This window comes from Balaenoptera musculus, chromosome 3, assembly GCF_009873245.2.
Source record: "Balaenoptera musculus isolate JJ_BM4_2016_0621 chromosome 3, mBalMus1.pri.v3, whole genome shotgun sequence".
Classification (NCBI taxonomy): Eukaryota; Metazoa; Chordata; class Mammalia; order Artiodactyla; family Balaenopteridae; genus Balaenoptera; species Balaenoptera musculus.
In genome coordinates, this window is record NC_045787.1 from 17,725,228 (window position 1) to 17,752,297 (window position 27,070).

The following is a 27,070-nucleotide window of genomic DNA, read 5'->3' on the forward strand; positions in this document are numbered from 1 at the left end:
GAAACTTCTGGTAATGTGCACATCAAGCAAAACTTTGAAGGTAATGGGATTAAATATTGGTAAAGAAATCTTCTTTATATCCAATTATCAGCTGGGTGAGAATGTGGCTGCTAAATTGTGATGTTAAGAAAGCAACAACTAGAACTTCCCCGGCGGTCCAGTAGTTAAGACTCTGCCTTACAATGCAGGAGGTGTGGGTCCGATCCTTGGTCGGGGAACTAAGGTCCCACACGCCGTGCGGTGAGGTCAAAAAATTAAAAAAAAGAAAGCAACCACTAAAGATGACTTGAAGAGACTGCTTGAACAGGAAAAAGAAAAACTTAAATCCACTCCAGTTGATATAGGAGAAAGGTTAACTACAAATAAAAATAGTGTGTTTATGAAATCTCAAAAGCGTTTAATATAGTGGTATTACTTCTTAAATTTTTAAGAAAAGGCTAAGAATGGTTGCTGTGTTTAGTAGTCTGCAATTTTCTAGACAAGGTGTACTGCTCTGTTTGGGCTGCCATAGCAAAATACCATAAACTCAATGGTTTAAATAACAGACATTCATTTCTCACAGATCTGGATGTTGGGAATCTCAGATCAAGGTGCCAGTATGGTTGGCTTCTAGTGAGATCTCTTTCGCAGGCTTTTCCATGCTCACCTTCTTGTTGTGTCCTCACATAGTGGAGGGGATATATGTATATGTATAGCTGAAACTGACTTTGTTATAAAGCAGAAACTGACACACCATTGTAAAGCAATCATACTCCAATAAAGATGTTTAAAAAAAACTAGTTCTGTGGTGTCTTTTCTGACAAGGGCACTAATGCCATCAAACCAGGGTCCCACCCTTATGAACTTGTCTAACCCTAACTACTTATCATAGATCCCATCTCCAAATATCATTACACTGGGGGATTAGGGCTTCAACATATGAATTTATGGGGACACAAGTATTCAGTCCATAGCAGCAAGGTTTTATAACCATGGCTCTTTTATGAAATGGATGATCCATTCTTGTGGACTGCCTTGTATATTATAGGATGCTGAGCAGTATTCAATAATACAAACATCTAACACCTGGCTCATCTTTCTTACTTCCATCTCTTCGAGTTGCTGCCAGTACACTAAGCAGCATGTCCCCATGGCCATGAGGGGTTGTTATGTCAAGAGACATGAAACTCCTCCTTCCTTCACCCCACCCCACCCCATACAGTTCATATTTGTTTTCCTCTCTCTTGCTCACTGTCATCTCTACCTTAATCTAAAACCCTACATCTCTTCACGCTTGAATTACTGTAACACTCTCTCAGGTATTCTACTCTCTTCAGTCTTATATCACTTCCCTAGCAACTCTTTTAACATTTTTTCTCAGGGAAATTCTCTCTTCAAAAGCCCTTATCACAGATGGTGTAGTCTCTATACTATAAACTCCAAACTTTCCTGATTAGCTTTAATGCAGGGTTTCTCAACATCAGTACCACTGACATATTAGACTGGACAACTCTTTACTGGGTGGGGCTATGATGTACATTGTGGGGTGCTAAGCAGTAGCCCTGGACTCTGCCCACTAGATGCCAGTGACACCATCAGTCTCCTAGTTGTGACAACCAAAAATGTCTCTAGAGGTTGTCCCATGTCCTCGAGGGAGAAGAGGGGTGCAAAATCACACTCATTTGAGAAACACTGGTCCAGAGTAGTACTTCTCAAACTATTTTTGTTGGAAGACCAATTTTTAAAAAAATTCCAATCCATTTGAGACTGATAATTTTATAAAAACATTTATGCAACACTGATGCTCAGTTTATGTCTAGTTCTTTCAGATATCAAAATGTTTGAGGAGTAGCCCTTAAAAATGGACATTAAAATGGAGCACCACAGATCTCTAGTCAGGAGTTGTACTAATCCATTATATAACAATGTATGTGGCAACTTTAATAATATTACAACACAGAAGTAGAGATCCATACTCAGGTCTAAGCAGAGCTTGCACACAAGATGTCAGGGAGTGAGCTCTTTAGAAGAGCTAGCAATGCTTGTGCATATTGATATTCTGTGTAATACCAGAGCAGTGCCTGCTTATATAGTCACACACGTATTTCTTGAATGCATGGGTGAAAGAAAAGGTCACTTAGAAACTTTCCTCCTTAAATCTGTGAAAGTAGGTGACTTCAATGCAAGATACTTTACCAAAGTGGGACCTTATTAGAGCAAAGGCTGCATCTGCATATCATCAAGAATGATGCTGAGCACACAGTAACTGCTCAATTAATATGTATCAAGTTAATTAGTGTCTTATTAATTTCATTTTGACCATGTTTCCAGTTAATAAATGAATGAGTGAGGGAATAAAAGGACTGATGGCATACAAGATTTTCTTGAAAAGGATGGTGAAAAAGCTTCCTGTAACAGGTGGCACAGTAGACAAGCTCCTTTGCTTGTCCACAAGGTTTACACCATCAAGATTATGTATTGTATGAAAATACATGTCAGAAGTTGGTGTAAATATGTGATGTTTATAAACCAAGATACAGATAAGTGGCCAAATAAATGAGGAGATGCCAACATTCAATTCCAGGGAAGGTTTGCTCATTTGTCCTTGAGGGTGTACATAAAAGTATGTATGAATGAATGAGTGGGCTGTATGTATGCAATCTGTATAGATGACCTACTTTCCAAAGCTTCAAAGTTGCACCATTTAATCAAAGTAGCAAGGTTATAAAAATTGTATCTCTGAAACAGAACCAAATCTTGGTTTCAAATGATTTTATGATGTCAACTCAACAACTTGATCATATTGCTTGCCTTGTAAAATGTTAAGACAGCTATCAGACTGTTTTTCATTTACTCTTTTGGCCTCGATCCACTCTAGTTCTTGTAACATTCTGTCAGCACTATTTTCCTATTGAATGTCAATGAGATGTTCTACTGTGATTTCTTCTTTTTAGGCCAATACTCCAAGTGAACAACAAAACATGTGCATGCTGATTGACAGAGACAAAATGTTTATTTTTTTTAGCATAAAGCAATTTTATATTTTAATTACCAAAATATCATACAATATAGCCTCAGGGTGAGTATGTCCTGATATATATGTGTATGTGTATACATTATACATATATAATATGTGTATATGTTATGTATACATTATGTATATAATGTATATATTATGAATGGAGAGAGAGAGAGGGAGAAATTCTGTATCACTTCATTAATTAGTAACCTGCTACTCTGTGAAATTAAAATATGAATCCACCTACATTCAAATTCAAAGAATACATTTATTGTGCAAAGCCAGGTTCACTTGTACAGCCCTGGCATCTGTTCACCACCAGTTTCAAGAAAGTAACTTAACAGAAAGACTCAAAATTTTTTTAGAAAGAGAAGTGTTAATTCTGTTAAGCAAAATTATCATAGGATGAGTGACACATCAGTTATGTATGGATATATGCACATGTGTTCATATATATGGCAATCATTTTCAAAGTTTTAATTAATTATCCACACCTGTTCCTCATGATTTGCAGTCTCTATATTTTAAATACGTCTCAGTTGAGATGTAAAAATGATCTCACTCTTACTGGTAGGATTATCTTGGTAAGGGAGAAGAGATGTTCAGTCTCTTGGTCTCCAAGGGAAATCATCTGTTTCCTGGGATTTAGGTTTGTATTTTTAGAAGTGACTAATAAGTCCTGGATAAAAGCCATTTCTGCCAGGAGGATTAATTTTAGCTCTCAAGCCCACTAAGCCATCAAATGTCCCACCTCTTGCTGTGAGAAGCCAATGGTGTCAGACACTTGAGTGACACTTCCCCTGTCAAAGCCCCACAAAGTCCCACCTGGACATGCTGCTGCAGGGCTTTGGCAGTTTGCCAAACACTCTTCATTTCACGCTTTCGCCTCTTAACTTGCACATGAAATGTGAGATTAAGTGCACAATGCTGGGCGAAATTATGTCAAGCCCTAGCATTTAAAATAGGTGTAATTTTAGAATTGGCAGGCTGTATGGTGTGAGACACCGTGTTTTTCCTAAAATTCCAAGATCTCCTATGTACTGAAGGTGAAAATATTTGTTCAAAGTTTGGCACCAACTCACCCGGTAGCAAAACCTGATCAGAAGGAAGGGCATTGGAGAGTGAAAGTGTCTCCTTAGTGAGGTTGTTCATGGTTCCCTGTAGAAAGGATAATGTGTTTGATGAGAGGGTGCAGTCTCACAGACTAGTGGTGATGCCTTGTAAAACTCCTTGTGTGTGCCCCATTATCATTTTAAGGTGCCCCAGAGTCTGGATTTCAAAACCCACTTGCATCCACAGATACAAGTGAGAGACTGGAGACCTAAACCTTAGAGACAGAACAGAGATAGAATAGATAAGAGATAGAATCCTGGCTTCTCAAGTGACAAGTAGGGGAAATTAGGATCTAAGCTTCAGGACTCTTCCAAAGACACACACCTGCCAAAATTAGGACTAGAATGAAGATTTTTCTGACTCTTCCAGGACTTGAATCTAGTGTCAATACTCTATAACTCACTGGTATATTTCTTTTAAATTGAGCAGAATTGATTCATGGGCATTTGCTTGTATTTGCTCAGTTAGACTGTAAAGTCACTAAAGATGAGGTTCATTGGCCTTATGTCACCTTTATAGAACACTCTGCTAAGTTTTGAAAGGAGGACACACCTTAGAAGAAAGACTACATTACTTTTAAGAGATGGTAGTTTTCTGATCTTGCTTTTAATTTATAATGTCTAATCAATATTAATAACTGCAAAATATTTTTATCTGCAGGTTAGAATAAGAAAAGATACTATTCATACCTCTCTTAATACAAACTCTCATGTTGGGCTTCCCTGGTGGTGCAGTGGTTGAGAGTCTGCCTGCCAATGCAGGGGACACGGGTTCGAGCCCTGGTCTGGGAGGATCCCACATGCCACGGAGCAACTAGGCCCGTGAGCCACAACTACTGAGCCTGCACGTCTGAAGCCTGTGCTCCGCAGCAAGAGAGGCCGCGATAGTGAGAGGCCCGCGCACCGCGATGAAGAGTGGCCCCCACTTGCCACAACTGGAGAAAGCCCTCGCACAGAAACGAAGACCCAACACAGCCAAAAATAAATAAATTAATTAATTAATTAAAAAAAAAACTCTGATGTTCTTGCTGACATATAAATTCCTATTACATGAACTCTACCCTGTTTACAAAAGTAAAATTATTTTCTATTTTAGTAAATAATTATACATGTTGCCACTGAAATCCAACCAATAACTTCCTGTAGAATAATTAGCAGAAAATAAGTAGGTAAAGAAGAAAAAGTGGTTCAGATTGCCACATGGCTGTTCAATCATGATTTCTACTAAGTTATTTTAAAGTATATTAATGCAATTGTAAACCAATTTCAGTGATTTATAATCACCAGGAGAATCCCCAGAAGTGGCCCTGAAATTAATGATTGGTTTGTATTTAAAGTAACCATCTTTAGCAATGGCTTCTTCTAAGTGAACTTCCTTAAGAGTAACACTTTGACTTAATTACTGAGACAGATCATGTTTATCACCCTTTGGCTGCAGTGGGAAATTTTAAAAAGAATTAACATACATGTGATTCTTTTTTCTCATGAGGTGCAAGAGCGGCAAAGCAATGTAAGACATGAAGAAATCCTAAAAATAGTAACACTTGTCAACAGAAACTAGGACACTGAACTTAATTGCTTAAGTTAATGATGCCTATGATACAGATTATAACGCTTTTTGCAAAAGTGTGTGTGGAATTCACAGATGTTTGACTTCAGTTTTATGTTTATCGGCATTGATGACTTTTGACAGTAGCATCTAAATGGGCAAATAGCAATAAAAATGATTTGTTCACAAGGCATTTTCCTCTGTGTGTCTTCGCAAATAGAAAAAAAAATGATTTTACTAGTAATTTATTTAATAAGGTCAAAGAAAATTCTTAAGTTATTACAATTCTTCAATTAAGGGAAAAGAGCAGTAAAATTGGAACCAGGGGAATTATGTTCATTCTCCACCTCTATATCTAGCTTACTGTGATACTTAAGGCAAACACATTACCTTTTAGCCATTGTTTCTCAAGGGCCAAACAGATTAAAAATGCCTACATCATACATGATATAGGGTTTATAGGAGGATCAAATGAGATAATGCACAAAAGACCTGTACATTACCAACCAACATCTTAATGTTATTCACAGAAAAAGAGAATAAATTATACACCTTTGACTATAGCAAAAGTGGGTAGATTGTTCCAGCAATGTAGCATGTGATTCTTCTGGTTTCATGTACACACACAGCTTTAAGATTTTTTTAAAAATTATATTGAATGCTGTAATGTATTTTGTTTCCTGTTTATTATTGACTATAAAAAGCCCATCAGAAAATCTCGCAAATTGAGATATTAAATTTATATGATTGAGACAGTGAGAGTTCCAAAATTTCTAGCCAATATTCACCAATTAATGATTGACTTAAGAATATTTGGTGACTATTTCAAAACAGTCATTTACACTAATAATAAAGTTGTTAATAATTAAACTATGATCTCTTAGATTAATATTCATTGAACATGGACACTGGGGTCAGTGTTTCTAATACTGAATTACCAAAAGGAAAATAAAAGTTAATATGAAAACTATACCCAAGAAGAAATATTCTGGCTTTCTTTGCTTTTGGGAACCTACAGTGTAGAAAGAAATTAACAAAAGAAGCAAAGAATCTAGGCTCTGTTCACAATTTTGCTACAAACTAGCTCTCATCATGTTAAGCACATTTAATGGACTGGACCTCAGAAGTCTTATATCTAAAATGATGATGTTGAATTTCACAGTTTCCAAGTTAATTATAGTCCTAGTATAAATCTTCGGTTCTAAGATATTTTCCCTATGCATCAATGTTAATACCTGTAAACATATTTCAAACCACATGTCCAGTTTTTTAAAATGAAAATACCTCAAATACACTTAATTTTTTTTTTTTTTTTTTTTTAACAAGCAGCTCCAGGCACCCCTAAGAAACTTTAGTGATCCAGGACAAACCAGTAATCTAAACACTTCCATCTCAACTCTTGTACACTGTTGATGGGAATGTAACTTGGTAAAGCCATTATGGAAAACAGTATGAAGGTTTCTCAAAGAATTAAAAATAGAACTACCATATGATCAAGTAATTCCACTTCTGGTTATATATACAAAGGAACTGAAATCACTGTCTCAAAGAGATATTTGCACCTCCATGTTCATTGCAGTATTATTTGCACTAGCTAAGATATGTAAACAACTTAAGGGTCCATTAATGAATGAATGGTTAAAGAACATGTTGATTTTATATATATATATATATATATATATATATATATGTATATATTTAAATATATACATATATATATAAATCCTTAAAATAAGTAACACATAATATAAATAATAATTACATGTTTATGACATAGAAAATACCTATATAAATATAAATATATAAAAGACTGTATAATCTCATCTATACATGGGATCTAAAAAAAAAACTCAGAAATAGAGAACAGATTGGTGGTTGCCAGGGGCAGTGGGTGGAGGGTGGGAGAAATGGGTGAACGTGGTCAAAAGGTACAAACATCCAGTTATAAAATGAATAAGTCCTGGGGTTGTAATGTAAAGCATGGTGACTGTAGTAAACAGCACTGAATTGTATATTTGAAAATTACTAAAGGAATAGATTTTCAAAGTTCTCACCACGCTCACACACAAAACTCGAACTATGTGAGGTAATGGATGTGTTAACTAACTTCACCGTGGTAATCATTTGGCAGTATATACACATATCAAATGATTTCACTGTACACCTTAAACTTGCACAGTGATATATGTCAATTATGTTTCAATAAATCTGGAAAAAAGTCAAAACTTTCCTCTTTCCCCTTGTCTAAAAATTACAGAATTGAAAAGAAAGATATGTAGAAGTAGTGAAAAAAGACAATAATTAGGCAAAAATTGGGTCAATATTCTCTTCTTTCTTCTAGGTTGTCTCCTAGTAATCACAATTGCCTTCCATTCATCCATAGCAGTGTGAAATTAGACAACGTTCACAAGTGGAGATTCCCATTGTTTCAAATCTGATGAAAAATGAAACAGCCAAAAGAATGACAAGAAGATAATTGATGAGGATAGATGGGTTCTGTATATAATGAGATAAAATTATTTGGCCACAGGAACTAATTCCACAGAATAATTCCAGACTCTCTCACTCTATAGCAAGACCAGATCTTTTCCTATAAGCTCAAGAACTGTCACATTCTGTACAAAGATTAAAAGAGTATCCACAATATTGTAATCTCAGATCATCCATCCTGAGTGAGTCCTGAGTGCATTAAAAATCCCCTGTAGTATAACACATCATCAAATGTCAGAGAATCATATGTGCCATGTTGGAACAAGAGGTGACAGGTAACCATCCTTTTTTTAAATTCTAGGAAGCTAAGGGTTAACTATATTCTAGTAAGAAGTGGCAAAAATACTATACCAGTCTCCACACCTACACACACAAAACGCAACATGAGTTTTCATTTACTTGTCTGTTGTTTGAACAGGTGAACTTATGATGGGTTTTTACAAGGTGTTTCTGGCTAACTTTGAGGTGAATATGTATGGAAAGAGGGAAGACAGATTCCTAACCCTAAATTGATTAGGTCATTGTGCTGAGACACTTAGAGCAATGTAGTTCAAAGGACTTAAGCCATCTGCCTCGCTGGCTCAATATCCATCAATACAGGGGCCACTTTGCCTGTAAAGAATGTTCTTGGGTTATCTTGATTATGTAGACAGAAAGCCACTGAAACAGCATTTAAATCAGCTAGAACTATCTTTAGCTTCAGCAGTGGCAGGTCATACTTTTGCCACTTCGAGCCATGAAATTGTTTGAAATTGTGTGACAAGAATTAACATACTAAGAGACATGTACAACAAGGTAAAGACAGATAAAACTGCTATAATATAGATCCCTAGATGACTCAGGATGTGCTTGGGAAACAAGAATAGCAGGGTCATAACAAACTCTATACTAAGACTGAAATAAGGGTACAAAGATCTACAATTCGTAATTTCAGACCATTATTTTAGACCATTTGGTAAGCATTCAGAAAAATAAAGATATGTCTTGAAGATAGCATATGTATGATTGTTAATAATTATGTTTTAATCCATAAATAACTCCTTTTATATATTTAAATGATGCAAAAATAATGCGTAAAATATACTCATTCTATTTTTCTCATTTATTTGACATCTTTGATCTTATATACAATTGCTAAAGTACAAGATAAAATTATCAGGGCAACTGAGAAAAATGTTTACTGGCAAAAATTACATGAAATATCTGTTTCATTAAATATATGTGTGAGTTAAATAATAATTTTAGTAAAACACAGTCTAGATTTGTTGTCAGAAAACTATAATCTACTATTTTGTTCAATATATTAATTCTATAGTAAATGAAATAAGGATGCATATTAATGAGTATAAATTATGAGAAGTAATAGCAGCAGTGGGTAAAAGTAAAAAAATGAGAGATTTGTGAAAACTGTCATTTTCAGACAATTTTATTGCATAAATTTCTATGTATAAACAAAGCAATCATATATACTGTCTTTCATATGTACTGTCAGTTTAATTTAGATAATGTTAAGTAATACTCTATCTGTAAAATATTGTGAGACCTTGACTACATACCTGGAGAAAAGACAGTTCTTGAAATTTTCAGTTAGCATTATCCTGAACTCCACCATAAATCACAGAGCACATACATTAGGCAAGGTTCTGTTATAACCCAACATCTTAATTTGGTAAAGTGTGTCACTTCTACATAGTCAAGAAAGAAGAAAGTGCAGTGTGCTGTTCTAGGAAAGACAGGAGACCTACTATCCGTATGTATACACATATTTAAGGATATATCGAAAGCCTTCTGCATGGTGTGTCAAAGTAAATTTATTTTCTAGGGCTCCACTTATAATCTTAATGTTCACATATTTCACAGTATTACAAAAGACAAGCCTATTTATCTTACTCTGATCTCAAGCAAATGCAAAACAAACAGCTAATCTATTCAGTATTTCATCTGAGATTAGATACATACATATATACATACATAGATGTCATAGATTAAACCTACAGATAGTAGATAGAAGGATATGTATTCCACATTCTACAGAGATATCTATTCTATCTACCTACCTACCTACCTATCTTTCTATCCATCTATCTATAAATATATATTCATTTCAAAAATGGGATTGCCAAGTGCTTCAGAGGGTCATGCATTAGGAGACACCTTTTGCATTTTAAATCATACTGACTTATTTTAAATGATGCATGCCCATCTGGGGGGCTATTTTATAAAGCATAAACAGAAAAGTGTCCTAAGGAAAGTTAACCTTAGAACTCCTGTAATTAAAAAGTTAAAACAAAACAGTCATGTAACAAAACTGAATAGGGAGAGTTAGTGTGAAAGTTATTCTTAAAGGTTATCTTGTGACTCTCTAGTCCCTTATTTACTGGATCTCTTTTTATAGAACAAGAGATTTGTTACATAGCTGCATGTATACTTCAGAGTTTATGCAGAGATGTACCTATCACAAGAAGCTACAGGTGATTCAGACTGTGGGAGAACAAATGCCTTAATTAGTGGGCAGCCCATTTTCCCCTCAGGGCAGAATGGATTTGTTATTAAAAGAACACTGTCAGATTAATATACTACTCTTATATTGTCTAAACTATAGTACTTTTCTGATTAGATAAGCTTCATAAACAGCACTTCCTTTTTCTATTTACATTGTATTATTAATTTGAGATAAAAATAAAATGTGTGGCAACATATTCCAGGGCTGTTAATATAGCCTATCTGGGATAAAAATATAAAAACATATTTTTATAAATAATGTATTGGGTGGCCCAGTGGTTAGGATTCCAGGCTTTCACTGCTGTGGCCTGGGTCAGTCCCTGGTCGGGGAACTAAGATCCCGCAAACCACTCAGCACAGCCAAAAATAAAAATAAATAAATAAATAAAAATAATGCATCAATTAATACATCATATTTTGTTCAATATGTTTTGATAGTAGGTTAATTAACATCAATTATAGTTTACTCAGTATTTGAATAGGTAACTGGTCTAAACACATTAAGGGAATTTTTAGAAACAAAGATGCAATACATTAAACACTTTGAGTGGAGAATTGCAATACTAAATGGTACAGCGATTGAAAGTAAGTTTCTTGAGCACCATTTTTTCCCCTGGAAACCTTCCCCTCACACCTCTATTATTAACCTTACATGGGTAGCTTTTACAAGCAAAAAACTACATTAGATCCAAAGGATTGAAATAATTTAATTTGATTATTCTGTCAATCACTTTGCATAATTAATTTGATCTTAAATTTGAACTTTCTTTAATCCTGTTTAATAAATGTCATGACACTTCCTGAATCTATGACTTAGAAAAAAAAATCTACCTGATGGCTCCATTTATTATTTTCCTTTTAATCTGCCATTCACTATACTCCTATAATAACTTTAAAAACTTCAAGTACACACAAAATATATCAATTAACAAAAAGTGTGCTGGCAAGGATGGTCTAGATAACATGGCTGAGACAGTTCATTTTTGTACATATATTGTTCTCACTTTTGTTACCACCATAAAAGCAATAAATGGAAGTGGAGGGTGTGGAGCACAGCATTTGAACATAGCTGCTCTGACGCCCCTGCAACTCTCCCATACCTTGTCTAGCTTGTATAGTCTAAATCTTCACAGTGTATTTCTATGTGTCTAGATATACAATAAAAGCAGTATATCCAGTGCTTTCTCATTTTAAAATCTCTAAAAAATTAGAACAATTAATGTTGGTCTTTTTTATCCTTAAAAACTCACCACAGAATGTGAAAGATCCTAAGAAGAGGTTGACACGATAGGTGGTTATAGCCAAGCCTCAGTGACTCCCTGTCGCCGAGCCTATTCTCCAGGCTGCATGTAGTTTCCTGGAGAAGGGATGCTTCTTCTGTATGTCACTATATCATATCTGACCAGCTGTGGGTCAGGACAACAACTGAGAGGCAGGAGACAGTTAAGAAATATTCCAGCTTCCTCACCCCTCAGTGAGAAAATGCTGAGGCAGGTTCCACAGTTTATCTTAGAGGGTTGCCAGAGGGACTGAACCACACTTTCTCATAGTGGTAATTTGCGTACCCTTTTTTGCCATCTCCCCCCTCCACCCGGTCTCACTTTCCCAGCATCTCATAATGCTTCCTGGAATTGCCTTTCTTCAAAATTATGTGTCCTCAAATCCATATCTCAAGATTTGCTTTTGAGAAACCCAAACCTGGACATAAAATTTTTTGGAGATGGGGGCAGGAAGGAGATGAAGAACTCGAAGATTTACTTCTCCATCATTGTCTCTCCCAACATTGTTATTTGCTGTGTATTGAGTCTCAAATACTAAATCATGTACATCACAACCAAGACACAATGTTCTTTTATCAGCTATTTTTTATTCTTTGAGATAGTTGATTTGTTTTAGAGTTAACTCACGAATCAATATTATATGGTTATCTATTCTGTATATAACTTCTCTGTCAGTGAAGAAGGCAATATCGACATAGTGCCGTAGCTGCAATTAGTCTAGAGGTGGCTATGCAGTTCTAAAAAATTGGAACTTCCTAATACATAGAAGTATTTCACAGATTCTTATTGGTGTTACGGTTAATTTCCCAACCAGAAATCCTTTGTGAGATAACGGAACATTGAATTCTTAATTGATATTAGATATTGACTGACAATCTCCAGATTTTACAAAACAGTAAACATAGCTTAACTTAAAGGGAAACATTTCCAAAGATTTCTCAACTGTGACTCTCGAATGTAGGCGTCTTACACAGAAAAACTCTTGAAAGCTTTCACTGTATTTGCTGCCTCTACCTTGTCTCTCTCCATTCTTGTCCAAATTGGACTTAAACCCAACCACTTCACTGAAATTGCCTTCAAAGTAATTCACCCACAGCTTTATCCCACCAAATACACTAGTCACTTCTTAGTTTTCCTTTCCTTCCACTTTCTCAGCAACACTTTACAAAATCATCACTTTTAAAAAAAATAAATTTACTTATTTATTTATATTTATTTTTGGCTGTGTTGGGTCTTCATTGCTGCACGGGAGCTTTGTCTAGTTGTGGTTTCTACTCTTCGTTGCGTTGCACGGGCTTCTCATTGCAGTGGCTTCTCTTGTTGCGGAGCACAGGCTCTAGGTGCGCAGGCTTCAGTAGTTGCAGCACGCAGGGTCAGTAGTTGTGGCTCGCGGACTCTAGATCGCAGGCTCAGTAGTTGTGGCACATGGACTTAGTTGCTCCGTGGCATGTGGGATCTTCCCAGACCAGGGATCGAACCTGTGTCTCCTGCATTGGCAGGCGGATTCTCAACCACTGCACCACCAGGGAAGTCCCCCAAATCATCACTTCTTGAAACCCTCCTGTCCCTTGCAAACGATGACTCCCTCTCCTGGTCCTGGTCATATCTCAATGAAGATTTCTTTTTCCTCTGCTGGTTTCTCCTCCGCAGATCAACACTGTATAGTGAAATGTTCTTGGGCTTCATTCTTTTCCTCTCATCTGCTCTTCATTCAATCCCTGAGTGATTCTATCTAGTGACACAATTTTAATTAATCATTTGTATCTTGAGCTTTGATCTCATTTAGGAACTGGCATTCACAATTGTCAGTTTAACAAATCTAATTGCCTAATAAGCTTAAATTTACATATCAGAATCGTATCTTATCCCACAAAAACCTATCCCTTGTCTAAGGCTTCCCCTTCTCATTAAATGTCACTTAATTCCCCTAAGTGCTCAGGATAAACCCAAGGTGTCGCTCTTAATTCCTCTCTTTCATGCATTCCATGTTGAAATCTATAGAGCACCCAGTTGTTCTATTCCAAAGTATCTCCAGAGTTGACTAAGATCTTTACTACTACATTCCAGACGTCCAATATTTGTGTCCACATATTGCAAATTTAATGGTTTCTTAATGTTATTTCTACTCCAGATAGATCACTCTCTAGCCAGTATGCAGCGTAATCATTTAAGTGCTTAAATCTGATTATAACAGTCCCCTGTTTAAATTACTTATTGGCTTTCCTTTGCAATTAAAATAGCATCCAAATCTTCACCATCACATGTAAAAGTCTGCATTTGGGCTCTGACTCATCTCTACCTCCACCTTTCTGCCCTAGACCTTCACTATGCTTTAGCCAGGTAGGGCTTTCCTTCTGTCCCCAACATCCAGGAAAAAAAAATCCAGATACTGTATATATTCAACATGTATTTGATAAATGAATGGAAGAACTTGAAAAATCCATGTCCAAATCCATTTTTTATATGACATGGGGCTAGTTGCTTGATATCTTGAAACCGTAGTTTGCTATTTTACATACTATCCATAATCTCCACTATTTTAATTAGTTATTTTGAGAATTAAGCTGATATATGTAAACACCTATAATACAGGAGGTGATTATTACAAGGTGGTAATATTAGATACTACCAGTAATAAATCAATAATACTGACCCAGTGATTCAAAGGCTGGAAATCATCAACATGTCAAATAATGAAGGCAAAGACATAACAAGTCTGTTTATCTCTGAGACACGTAGCTAAAGCTTAGATATATTAGATGTTCTAAATTGTTTAGGTGATAATTGCACCAAAGTATAAACTCAGTTATTTTAATAAAATGTTGGTTGTGCAACACCATAGAATGTAGTTTTGGGCAAGGACCACAACATTTTAGAGGCTTGGCTTCCTCATCTGCATATCACCATTAATAATAGGATGACCTCCTTGGATTGTTGTCAAGATTAAATTGGAAAACCCAGAAAATATTTCAGTACAGTTCCCGTACATAATAAACATATCATTTAGTTGAGATGCTAACTGTCCTGACAACCAGTGAAACAAGTATGATTTGGTTCTTATCCCTATTGCATGATATAAATATAAATCTGCTAAACATTACTGCAACACCCCCAGAGGATCTAGCTTAAGTTCAACCAAGTGTACAGTTTTCCAAGACTACTGTAGGTCATATCCAGCATCAATACATTCAGAAGGTATAAAACCTGTCTGCATTAGAAGCGTCTATGAATTGAATAATGTACTGCCCCCAAATTTATGTATCTAAGCTCTAATCCCCAATGTGACTGTATTTGAAGATAGGGCCTTTGAGGAGGTTATTAAGGTTAAATGAGGTCATAAGTGTGGGGCCCTAATTCAACAGGATTAGTGTCCTTATAAGGAAATTAAGAAATATCAGAATTTCCTCTCTCTGTGTGCACACAGAGAAAAGGCTGTGTGGGGACATAACAAGAAGACAGCCATCTGCAAGCCAGTACGAGAGGTGTCATCAGAAAACAACCCTGCTGGATACCTTGATCTCAGACTTTCAGTCTTCAGAACGTAAGAAAATAGATGTCTGTTGTTTAAGCCACCCAGACAGTGGTATTTCATTATGGCAGCCTGAGCAGACTAAGACAGACACCAGCCCAGCCCAGGAGGAAGGAGAATATTTCACATCAGGCAATTAGAAAATGGGGGCCAAAGACACCTCACCAAAGAAGATACATAAATGACAAATAAGCATATGAAAATACGCTCTATGTCATATATCATAAGAGAAATGTAAATTAAAACAACAATGAGATACCACTACATACCTATTATATTGGCCAAAATCTGGAACATTAACAACACCAAATGGTGGGGAAGATGTGGAACAACAGGAACTCTCATTCATTGCTAGTGAAAATGCAAAATGGCACAGTCACTTTGGGAGATTGCTTGGTGGCTTCTTATAAAACTATACATACTCTTATCACACTATCCAGCAATCATGCTCCTTTACTCAACAGAGTTGAAGGCTTATGCACACACAAAAACCTGAATATAGATGATTATAGCAGTGTTATTCATAACTGTCATAACTTAGAAGCAACTGAGATGTCCCTCAGTATGTAAATGGACAAACAGACTATGCTACATCCAGCCAATAGAATATTATTCAGCACTAAAATGAGTGAGCTATTAAGCCATGGAAAGACATGGAGGAAAGTTACATGCATATTACTAAGTGAAAGAAGCCAATAATAAAAAGCTACATAATGTATGATTCCAACTATATGACATTCTGGATAAGGCAAAACTATGGAGATTGTAAAAAGATCAATGGTTGCCACGTGTTCGGAGTGAAGAAGGATGAATAGGCCAAGCACAGAAGATTTTTTGGGTGGTGAAACTGTTCTCTATGTCATTATAATAGCGGATTCATGTCATAACGTATATTTGTCAAAACCATAGAAAGTATAGCACCAAAAGTAAACTGTAGTGTGAACTATGGACTTTGTGTAATTATAATGTGTCAATGTAGGTTCATCAGTTTTAACAAATGTGCCCCTCTGGTGGGGGATGCTGATCATAGGGGAGATTATGCACATATGGAGGTAGGGTACATGGGAAATCTTTGTACCTTCCACTCAAGTTTGCTGTAAACCTAAAACTGTTCTGAAAAATAGCTCTATTTACTTATCACAAAAAAAGAGTACCTTGGGAATATTTGTTTAATGAATTAATTGTTGGCACAGAGATGGCTATGGAATGATTATTTCTCAAGAAAACTTAATCTTATTGATAGGGCATTATAATTAAAATTAAAACAAAATACTGCCTACCCAAGAATTTATTTCATTCATATTTATCTTAAAAAATCTCATGTGGATGATATATTATTGAATCTGGCACAGAATACTGCTGGATTAAGCAGATTAAATAAAAAGTCCCTGACATAAATTGCAGCAAGATCTTTTCTGACCCACCTCCTAGAGTGATGAAAATAAAAACAAAAATGAACAAATAGGACCTAATTAAACTTAAAAGCTTTTGCACAGCAAAGGAAACCATAAACAAAGTGAAAAAGCAACCCACAGAATGGGAGAAAATATTTTCAAATGAAGTGACTGACAAAGGATTAATCTCCAAAATATACAAAGAGCTCATGAGGCTCAATATGAAAAACCCCCCAAAAAAACAACCCAATCAAAAAATGGGCAGAAGATCTAAATAGACATGTCTCCCAAGAAGACATACAGATAGCTAAAAAGCATATGAAAAGATGTTCAACATCACTAATCATTAGAGAAATGCAAATCAAAACTACAATGAGGTATCACCTCACACCGGTCAGAATGGCCATCATCCAAAAAATTCTACAAACAATAAATGCTGGAGAGGGTGTGGAGAAAAGGGAACCCTCCTAGACTGTTGGTGGGAATGTAAATTGGTACAGCCACTATGGAGAACAGTATAGAGGTGCCTTATAAAACTAAAAACAGAGCTACCATGTGATCCTGCAACCCCACTCCCAGGCATATATCCAGAGAAAACCATAATTCAAAATGATACATGGACACCAATTTTATTGCATCACTATTTACAATAGCCAGGACATGGAAGCAACCTAAATGCCCATCAACAGGGGAATGCATAAAGAAGAAGTGGTACATATATACAATGGAATACTACTTACCCATAAAAAAAGAATGAAATAATGCCATTTGCAGCAACATGGATGGACCTAGAGATTGTCATACCGAGTGAAGTAAGTCAGACATAGAAAGACAAATATCATATGATATCACTTATATGTGGAATCTAAAAAATGGGTACAAATGAACTGATTTACAAAACAGAAATAGAGTCACAGATGCAGAAAACAAACTTATGGTTACTGGGGGTAAGGTGGGGGAGGGATAAATTGGGAGATTGGGATTGACATATACACACTACTACATATAAAATAGTTAACTGAGAAGGACCTACTGTATAGCACAGGGAACTCTTCTCAATACTCTGTAATGACCTATATGGGGAAAGAATCTAGTGGATATAAGTATGTGTATAACTGATTCACTTCACAGCAGAAAGTAACACAACATTGTAAGTCAACTATACTCCAATAAAAATTTTTAAAAAGTCCCCACTGCCAGTCTGCTGAACTCATAGTACTATCCTTCTTCCTAAACAGCCAGTTTAATCTTAAACTTATTTTTTTGTCTCCTCTCTTCTCACAGAGGGAGAGGAAGAGGGAGAGGGAGAAGGCAAAGGAAAGGGCAAGAGGGAGGGCTAGGGATAACTGTATGTCTTTAAACTGATATAATAGACACATTTCACATATTCTTTTATAAATTATAAAATATAACTAAAAAGCAAATAAGGCCATAACTTTTCTCAGTGGAAAACAATCAAAGATTAATAAACCCAATAGATTTAGATTGAATCTTTCCTTTACATCATGTCTTCACAATAAACCAACCACACAGTGAAAGCAGCCTATGGAAAGTAAAATGCCAACTCTATAAAAATATCCTCAAAGTGAGTGGTGTGTGGGATGAATATCCAACCCTTTTGTTCTTCCAGAAGGACAAAACATTGCAAAATATAGAAACTCAAAAAACACAGTGTCTTCTTCTTTGAAATAACTTTTTAGAACCATGGATTTTAAACATAAAATAATTAAGCCAGAGATGCTGTTTTTTTTCCCCCAATACTTCAAAATTCAATTTTACAGTATGATCACCTTCAACAGTTGATTTTTATAGACATTAGAGTAGATGTGTATTTAAACCACATCTCAATTCAGCATTTCCTTAAGTATCTATTTATTTACTTAAGCATTTCCTTAAGCATCTATTTAAGCATTCATGTATTTAAGATTTTTTATATTTATACTCCACATTATATCAGAAAGATTTTCAGGAGGTTTAATAAAAGGAGGTATAATACCATAGTAAAATATAAAAATAAATACAGACCAAGAAAGATATGCATTATGATTTAAGATCGAGAAAATGTTAAAAAAAAAAAAAGATGACACATATAGACGGGATGTACAATCGTTATAGGTCAAATTGTATTTTTGGAAAACTTTTTGCAGGTCAAAGCACAACAGAGAAACACAATCAGCCACATTCTTCTCCTTATCTACTGGGAAAATATTTTAGTTTTTTAACGGAAGAAATACTTTTTCATACTCAGTTCAAAAATAAGTTTTAACATGCAGTGTAAAACAGGACACAATGAGAGAGACAATAGATAAAATTGGCAAGGGCATCACACAACCTGACTTTGAAGAGGCAAAAAGCACAGCACATTAACATTTTTTCAAAGCAATTCTGTGAGAGGGTTGAAAGAAGGCTGACTTGTAAAATCCATGCACTCTTCCAATAGCTCCCTCCAGTATTTAAAACTCTCCTGCCTTTTGTTTCAGGAGAGTTGAATTCAATCTCTCTTCCCTATTGCAGTAGTTTAGAATAAATTCCTTCTTGCTTGTTTAACTTGTCCAGTGCAATTTTTCTTTGACAATGTACAAGCAACACAAATGCACATAATTAACTCTTTAAATACATATGTTCTCCATATCCTAAGAGAAAAGGATTAAGTGAAAAAACAGAAATCAATGACTTAAAAGCACAATTTCTCACTACAAAATATATAAGCAAATTGAGACAAATATGGAAAATATAACAATTTAATTTCCATAGCAGGTCATGAGAGCAGTGGATGAAGTATTCTTACTCTGTTCTGAGAGGGCATGATGGTAACGCCTAGGAGGTCTTGCCCGAAAGGAAAACTGAAAAATGGATGTAATTTTTACAGATGGCCAAACTAAAGAAAGACATTTTCAAGCTTCTCTGTTTAGAAAATATGCATTGGAGGTGATCCTATAAACTAACATAAAAAAAAAAAAAAAAAAAAAAACTAATATAAAGAGCGTGTGGGAGAAGAAAGAAACAAGAGCATGAATAGAATATAACATAAAAAAGTCAATTTTAGTGGGGCAATCTTAAATTTATAAGCTCAACTCAAGATTATTTTCTTTGAACCTAATTTGAACACCCATAGTTAAGTGCATAATTATTGGCAGTGACAAATCATCTTGGAGAATTACAAAAAACAAAATTAATAAAATACCAAGGTAGAAGCTTATATTACATAGATTGTGCTCAAAGTAAGTAATTATTCTCAATCTTTTAGGAAACATAGAATTGATAGTAACTGTAAGTGTATTACTTTTTATTATTCAGTTTGGAAAGTAAGTATTTTTGTCCAGATTATTTATGTCCTGAAACAAAATCTGATGCCTCAAGTTTACAGTGGTAGATAGAGCTTATTTCCTCTCACTCCTCAGGCTTAACTAAAACTACAATAAAGGAAAACGTTGGTTAAAAAAAAAAAACATAACGATGAGGAGAATGAGGAGAAGGCAGGAGAGGCAGGTGCCAACAAGTTCATGGAAGAGATGGAACGATTAGCCAAGGCCAGGCCCTACAGCATATGCCAAGGGCTAAAGCAGAGGAAGTTTCTGCAAAACAGAGAGGCTCCTCGACACAGAAAGACAACTGCATGATTGTATGTGGAATCTAAAAAAGTCAAATGGATAGAACCAAAGAGTAGAATGATGGCTGCCAGAGGCTAGGGGGTGGGGTAAATGCGGGTATGTTGGTCAAAGGATACAAACTTTCAGTTATAAGATGATTAAGTTCTAGAGATCAAATATCCAAAATGGTGACTATAGTTAATATTATACTGTATACCTGAGCTTTTCTAAGAGAGTAGATCCTTAAGTATTATCACCGCACATACCAAAAAATGTGACTATATGGGGGTAAGATGATGGTGGTGTTAACTGACTCAATGGGTTGATCACTTCCAGCATACATGCATATTAAATCATCATGTTGTACACTTTAAAAAATATCACCTTGTAAAACCTAAATATATACAAGTCTATTTTTTAATCATACCTCAATAATCCTGGAAAACAAACAAACAACAAGAAAGTTCTTGAATCAGAGTTACCAGTTACAAGGAAAGGTGGAAGTGGTGCTCATAAGAGAGGAATCAATTGAAAGTGAATGACTGGATCTGCCTTGCTTCTCACCTCAGACATCCAAGAGCCTAACATTTATTCTAAAGGAATAAAAAGATTGTTAGGTGGTTGGCGAGAGAGGGGGAGAGGGGGTCTCACAAAATACATTAAAAGAAATACTTGTCAAAGAAAAAAGGTAGCTACTGTATGTTAAGCCATTTTCTTCCAGCATTTGGAAAGACTCCCAAGGATATGAAGAGTTCCTGACCCAACTACAAAATAAAATCTGCAGGAGACAACCCTCATCCACTAAGGGTTAGTCTTTGTGTGGCTTCATTCTTAAACATGAAGAGACAGCATAAATGAACAGAGACTTGAGAAAATCTGCAATATGAAACCAAAACACAAAACAATAACGATAAAAAATCTAGTAGTCAAGGAGATGATAATTAAGATTCTGAAGAGAAACTTAAAATCTCTCATTTTAAATTACTTAGAGAAATCATTAAAACAAGAACGCGTAAATAAGATGTCAAAGGCTTGAAAAGAAGAAAGGGATGGTAAAGCATAGGGATGCTTATTTCCTTATTTTACAAAATGGCAGGGAATTCCCTGGTGGTCCAGTTGTTAGGACTCCGCACTTTCACTGCCGATGGTGCGGCGTGGCCAAAACAAACAAACAAACAAACAAAAACAAAATGGCAACTGGAGACCTTTTTTTTTTTTTTTAAATGAAAGAAGGAAGGGAGAGGTGTAACTTAGGTAAACCTCCCTCTGTATCACAGGAAATTAATAGACAACATACAAAGTGGTAGAAATATTCTTTAAGGAAATGGTATTTACTAATAGAAAAAGAGAAAAGAGGCCACTCCTTGTTTGCTTGTTTGTTTCTGACTGCTTAAGTGACTGCCTTTAAGACCCCTCTTTCTTTCCCTCTGCTCTTTACCAACCCCTTTTCACACCCTTGAAAGTCCTAAAGTCCTGAGTACTGGGAAACTGGCTATAGATATGTTGTTCAAATAAAAATAAACAGGTTATTCTTCTAGGCCTGATAGTGAAACTGGCAGATAAGTAACTTTATCCCATAAAACAACTTAAAGGTCATAGGAACCACGGGCTACGTCGTAAAAGAATCCCAATAAAATGACAGTGGAATAACAAAAGAGAATACAACAGCAGAGAGTAAAAATTCTTGATTTCGTTGTATTCTGTTTCATGAACATATATCAGAAAACCACCAAACGACATACATTTTCAATTCAAAATTATATAAACTATTTTGGAATAGTGCTATGAATCCCTTTATTTTATTCCGAAAAATAAATAAGAACCAGTCAAACACACGTAAAGGAGAGCCGTTTGGTGATGTTCAGTTTTATCTGTTTTTAATTGTTTGTAATATTCAACATGGATAAGTTTCCATGTTTTCCTCTCAGTACTTCTGCAAATTTTAACAGTATGGAAGTTGAGACAGCTATGCTTATAATCACAAAGGAAACATTTAAGACAAGCTAGGCTTGCCACTGATATCTCATTACTTGTTTTGGCAATGGTGTTTCTCATCAAGTACTATTGACCTTAAGTTATACAGCATCTCTAGGTTATAAATCAAAGTAGCTTTCATATTTTCACACATTGCATCATGTATGATGCTTCCATAAAGTTCTTTTAAGCCCCAATCAAACAAATATTTGTTTTGTTTTTGTTTGTTTTCTTAGGCAATGCCATTTAGTCTTGCATTAAATAGATCCTTTGAGAGTTAACTCAGAAACCTGATCTTAGAATTACTATCTAGTGCTTATGTATTTACTATTCTCCACCGTCATTGCCAGTGAAAAGCGGTACTTTTTGTGATAATTTATGTGGGAGAATGTGCCTTTAAACTGACGAAGTTATCTTTAAATTTACCTCAGTTTTCTTTATTTATATAGACTTAATTGGAACATGCTTCTACCCACCCACTGCGTGATTAATGAAATGATGAGAACAAAAATAGTAACAGCAAAAATGATATTGCAATTTAAAATTATCTGAGAAGCACATAAAATAAAATCAATTCCCCGAAAATCATCCTGAAATAAAGAGACTGACAAAAGGATGTGACATGTTGCAAAGGTCAAGTTTCAGTTATCTTCCTTATAAAGATGTTTTATTTTATATTAGAGTGCTTTAAGAAACTGGTGATTCCTATGTCTTACATAACATTCTGGATTTTCTAAGAGTAAGAAAATTGCTTTCTTTGGTCTTGAACAGCGAAGTGAATTGTATGCTTCCTAGAGCAGAATGCTGATTTGTGCATAACTAATAGCCTTCTACCTGGTACACAGAAGGTGAGACTACTTGATATTCTGCTGAGGCAAGAGATGGTTATATTATATTTTTGCTGTTTGTCACATCTCAAATCATTCTTTTGTATTTCAAAATGAAGAAAATACCAAATTGACGAAAACGTGTTTACTTTCAATTTTTAGGCAGTTTTAGTTGACAAAACAAAGGTTTTCAACAATGCCATTTGTCAATATTTTTGTAATTTTTTTGAACCTCAAAGTGACTTTGGTAAAAGCTGTTATATTCAGAGACATTCAACATTCAAATAGCATGAAAAAAATGTAATTGGGTTAAGTTGCATAAAAGTTACAGTTATTTTAAACAACAACCACTCAATCAAGAAAACTTGTTCTCCTTACACACACATAGGCACAATCTCTGTTATTCAAATATCCTGTTTCCCCTTCATCGGTTAAGTGGGGAGTACTCTAACCTAATAAGCATGTGCAATTTATTATAATTTAATTTAAATTAATTATATATGTACTTATATATTTAAAACTAATTCTGATTAAAGGCAGAGCTAGGTCTCTGAAAAGGCAATTAATCTGTGATTTTTTTTAACCTCAGGGAGTTGGAAGTATTTCTTCAACCTATTTGTTATCCTGCTGGGAATATCACATTATAAATGAGGGTTCCAAGAATATGAAGACTATCTAATATATACAGGAAAAAATTCACTTTCAACTTTGAGTTAAGTGAGTTATATAGAAAGACAAGAGTGGCAATTTTTGCAAAGGGAACCAAAGTCAAGAGGGAGCTAAATAGAATCTGGAATGCAGGATCTCTAAATTGCATAGACAGTGCAAATTTCAAGTTAGCTGTCTAACAAGCATTGCATAAGAATCACATCTGTGTGAGCTCTTCTAAAGTAAAAGCTGGCCCTTCTTCATCCTTTAATCCTGCTATACACTATCGTGAATGACATATATTAAATATTTATTAAATAGAAATACCTTTGGATGAATTAAAACATGGCCAGATTAATCTTCTTATTGAAGAGAAACAAGGAAATACAGTGTTCTAAAATTCAAATCATAAGACAGAACATGCAGTGTAAAAAAGACATTATTATTGTAACAAACACATATAAGAGATGATAATGCAAAAACTAAAGTTCTGCAAATTAAAAAAAAAAACTCCATTTATTGAGGTGAATATGACAAAGTAGAAAACAAAATGAAATTGACATGGTCAGTCCCTCCTAATAACCAATAAAATATACAGATTTTCACAAAAGGAGAATCCTGTATCGGCAAAGAAGTTGAAAAGTTGCCAACTTTCTGGAACTTGGAAACTGAGAGGGATTGATTTTTCTTTTTCTTATGAAAGTAATAGAGAAAAAATCAGAATATAGAGGTCACAGAGGGAAACATTTCTACTTCCTCAACAGAGGAAAGATGAGCCAGTTATGCAGCCCTTCTTCTTTCATGAATGAATAATCAAGGAATACCAAAAAAAGTATGTTTCAGCTTCCAGTCAAAGAGGAAAACGGATGAATGACAGTATTTAAAGGAGAAAACACTAAAGAATAGATTATATGGCCAGATCACCAAGTAAAGTAATTAATGGAAAAACCGAAAAGTATTTGTGCAAATTGCTGTGTCTTTTAATGAGTTATTCTGTGACAAAAATGTGGTTGTGATTGTGATTAAAAATATGAGGTTTCCCATATTTTTTGTAATCTACTGACAAGCAAAATGAGCAGGTCAGTTTCCAGAATCTAGGCTCCACTTAGTACACTAAGAGATTCTTTCATGAAATCTAATTAGGAAAAATTACTCAACAGTATAGACCCGAGGCTAGGAAAAACCAAACCAAAACAAAAAACCACTGCTGAATAATATGCTGCTGTGAATCTCTACTCTTTATTGTTGTTGCCATTTTTGTGTTTTAATAACACACTTGATAGAACAGTGTGTACAGAATATTTTACCATGTGCTCTACTTTTTAAGGTTATTTTGTAAGTAAGAGAGGCTTCTGGACATACTGTCTATAACTCTGTCCATCTTCCTCCCATTAGTTTTTGGGCACACAAATAAACTATGTCATGATGAATAAGGGATGACTAAGTAACCATGTGAGGAAACTGCAAAAGAGTTAATCCATATCAGTAAGTATGGCACCTATGACCTAACTGTATTTTTAAAATATAACTTACAGTATTTTTTAATATACTTGGTGTAATATTGAATAATGGTTATTTTCAAGATAATTATAACAGCTATGTGTCAAAATAACTTCTCAAAGATTCCTCAGTTGGCAACAGTATCAGAGGATTCTGAGTTGGCCATGCCATGTCAGATTCACTTTCAACTATTTTCCAGGAAATATGCTGAAGGGCCATCATTTAATGTAAGTCACAATTAACCTGAAGGTCCAATTTGAATATTCTAGAACCAGAAATACCCTCTCAGGTTTTCAAAGCAATGTTGTTTGCTCTAAGGAAGGCTGACTGGCATGGTCATCTGTTCCTTATCAGGGCTCATTTCCTAATGTCAAGGCAACCCATTACATTTAATCAGTAACTCCCAGTTTCTCGTATCTTTTCAGAACCACATATAGTTTAGGGCAATTTTTAAATGCATTCTCAAAAAATGATCAAAGCCTAGAAAATTATTTGACCAAGTGGTACTTTATGGAGAGATGACATTTTTCTGCTACAACTCATTCTCCTTAGTTATAATAATCAAAGACAAACGGAACAAAGCTTTTTTTTTCCTTTCTTTTCTAGCTTCCTCCACACCCCTCCCCCCTTTTTTCCTTTTTCTTCTTTAAGTGCAGAGATAGAATGTGACAAATTTTGCTTTGGCAAACACTGATCGAGCACATTTTATTTGCCAAAATTTGGATTAGGTGTTGATTGGCAATTGGTAGTTGGTAAATTTGTGTATTCTGATAGATGCAGGCATAGTACCAGCATACTTTATGTATTTTTAAGCATGTTTCTTGACACTCTTACTGTCATCAACTCCTTGTGAACCTGAGTAGACCTTACATTAACAATATTCCCCATTCCTCAACACAAATAAACCATCAGTGCTTAACTTCTTCAGTGTTTACAACATAAACTATTTTGCAAGACACTTTATTTCTATCTAGTTTTACATGTAAATGTCAAAACAACAGTTTAATGTGCAAGGATTTGACTTACCACTAAGGCATTGGGAAAAAAATGGACTGTACTATAGATTTTTTTTTAAATAAATTTATTTATGTATTTATTTATTTAATTTATTTATTTATTTTTGGCTGCGTTGGATCTTTGTTGCTGCACGCGGGCTTTCTCTAGTTGAGGCGAGCGAGGGCTACTCTTCATGGCGGTGCGCAGGCTTCTCATTGTGGTGGCTTCTCTTGTTGCGGAGCACGGGCTCTAGGCGCACAGGTTTCAGTAGCTGTGGCACTCAGGCTCAGTAGTTGTGGCTCACGGGCTCTAGAGCGCAAGCTCAGTAGTTGTGGCGCACGGGCTTAGCTGCTCCACGGCATGTGGGATATTCCCGGACCAGGGCTCGAACTCATGTCCCCTGAATTGGCAGGCGAATTCTCAATGACTGGGCCACCAGGGAAGCCCTGTACTATAGATTCTAATGGTTCTCGGAACCCTACATAAATCCTTTTAGAACTTAAGACAAACACCCAAGCTGATGAGTCTTTACCATCATAGTGTCAGCACAGATATAAAAAAAATAATAAAATATTTTTCACTTTAATTTTTCTTTTACGGACTATTTACCTTCTTTGATCATTTATTAAGTTTATTTGAGATCCAAGCTATCTATTGCATGTCCACTTATGTGCTTGCAAG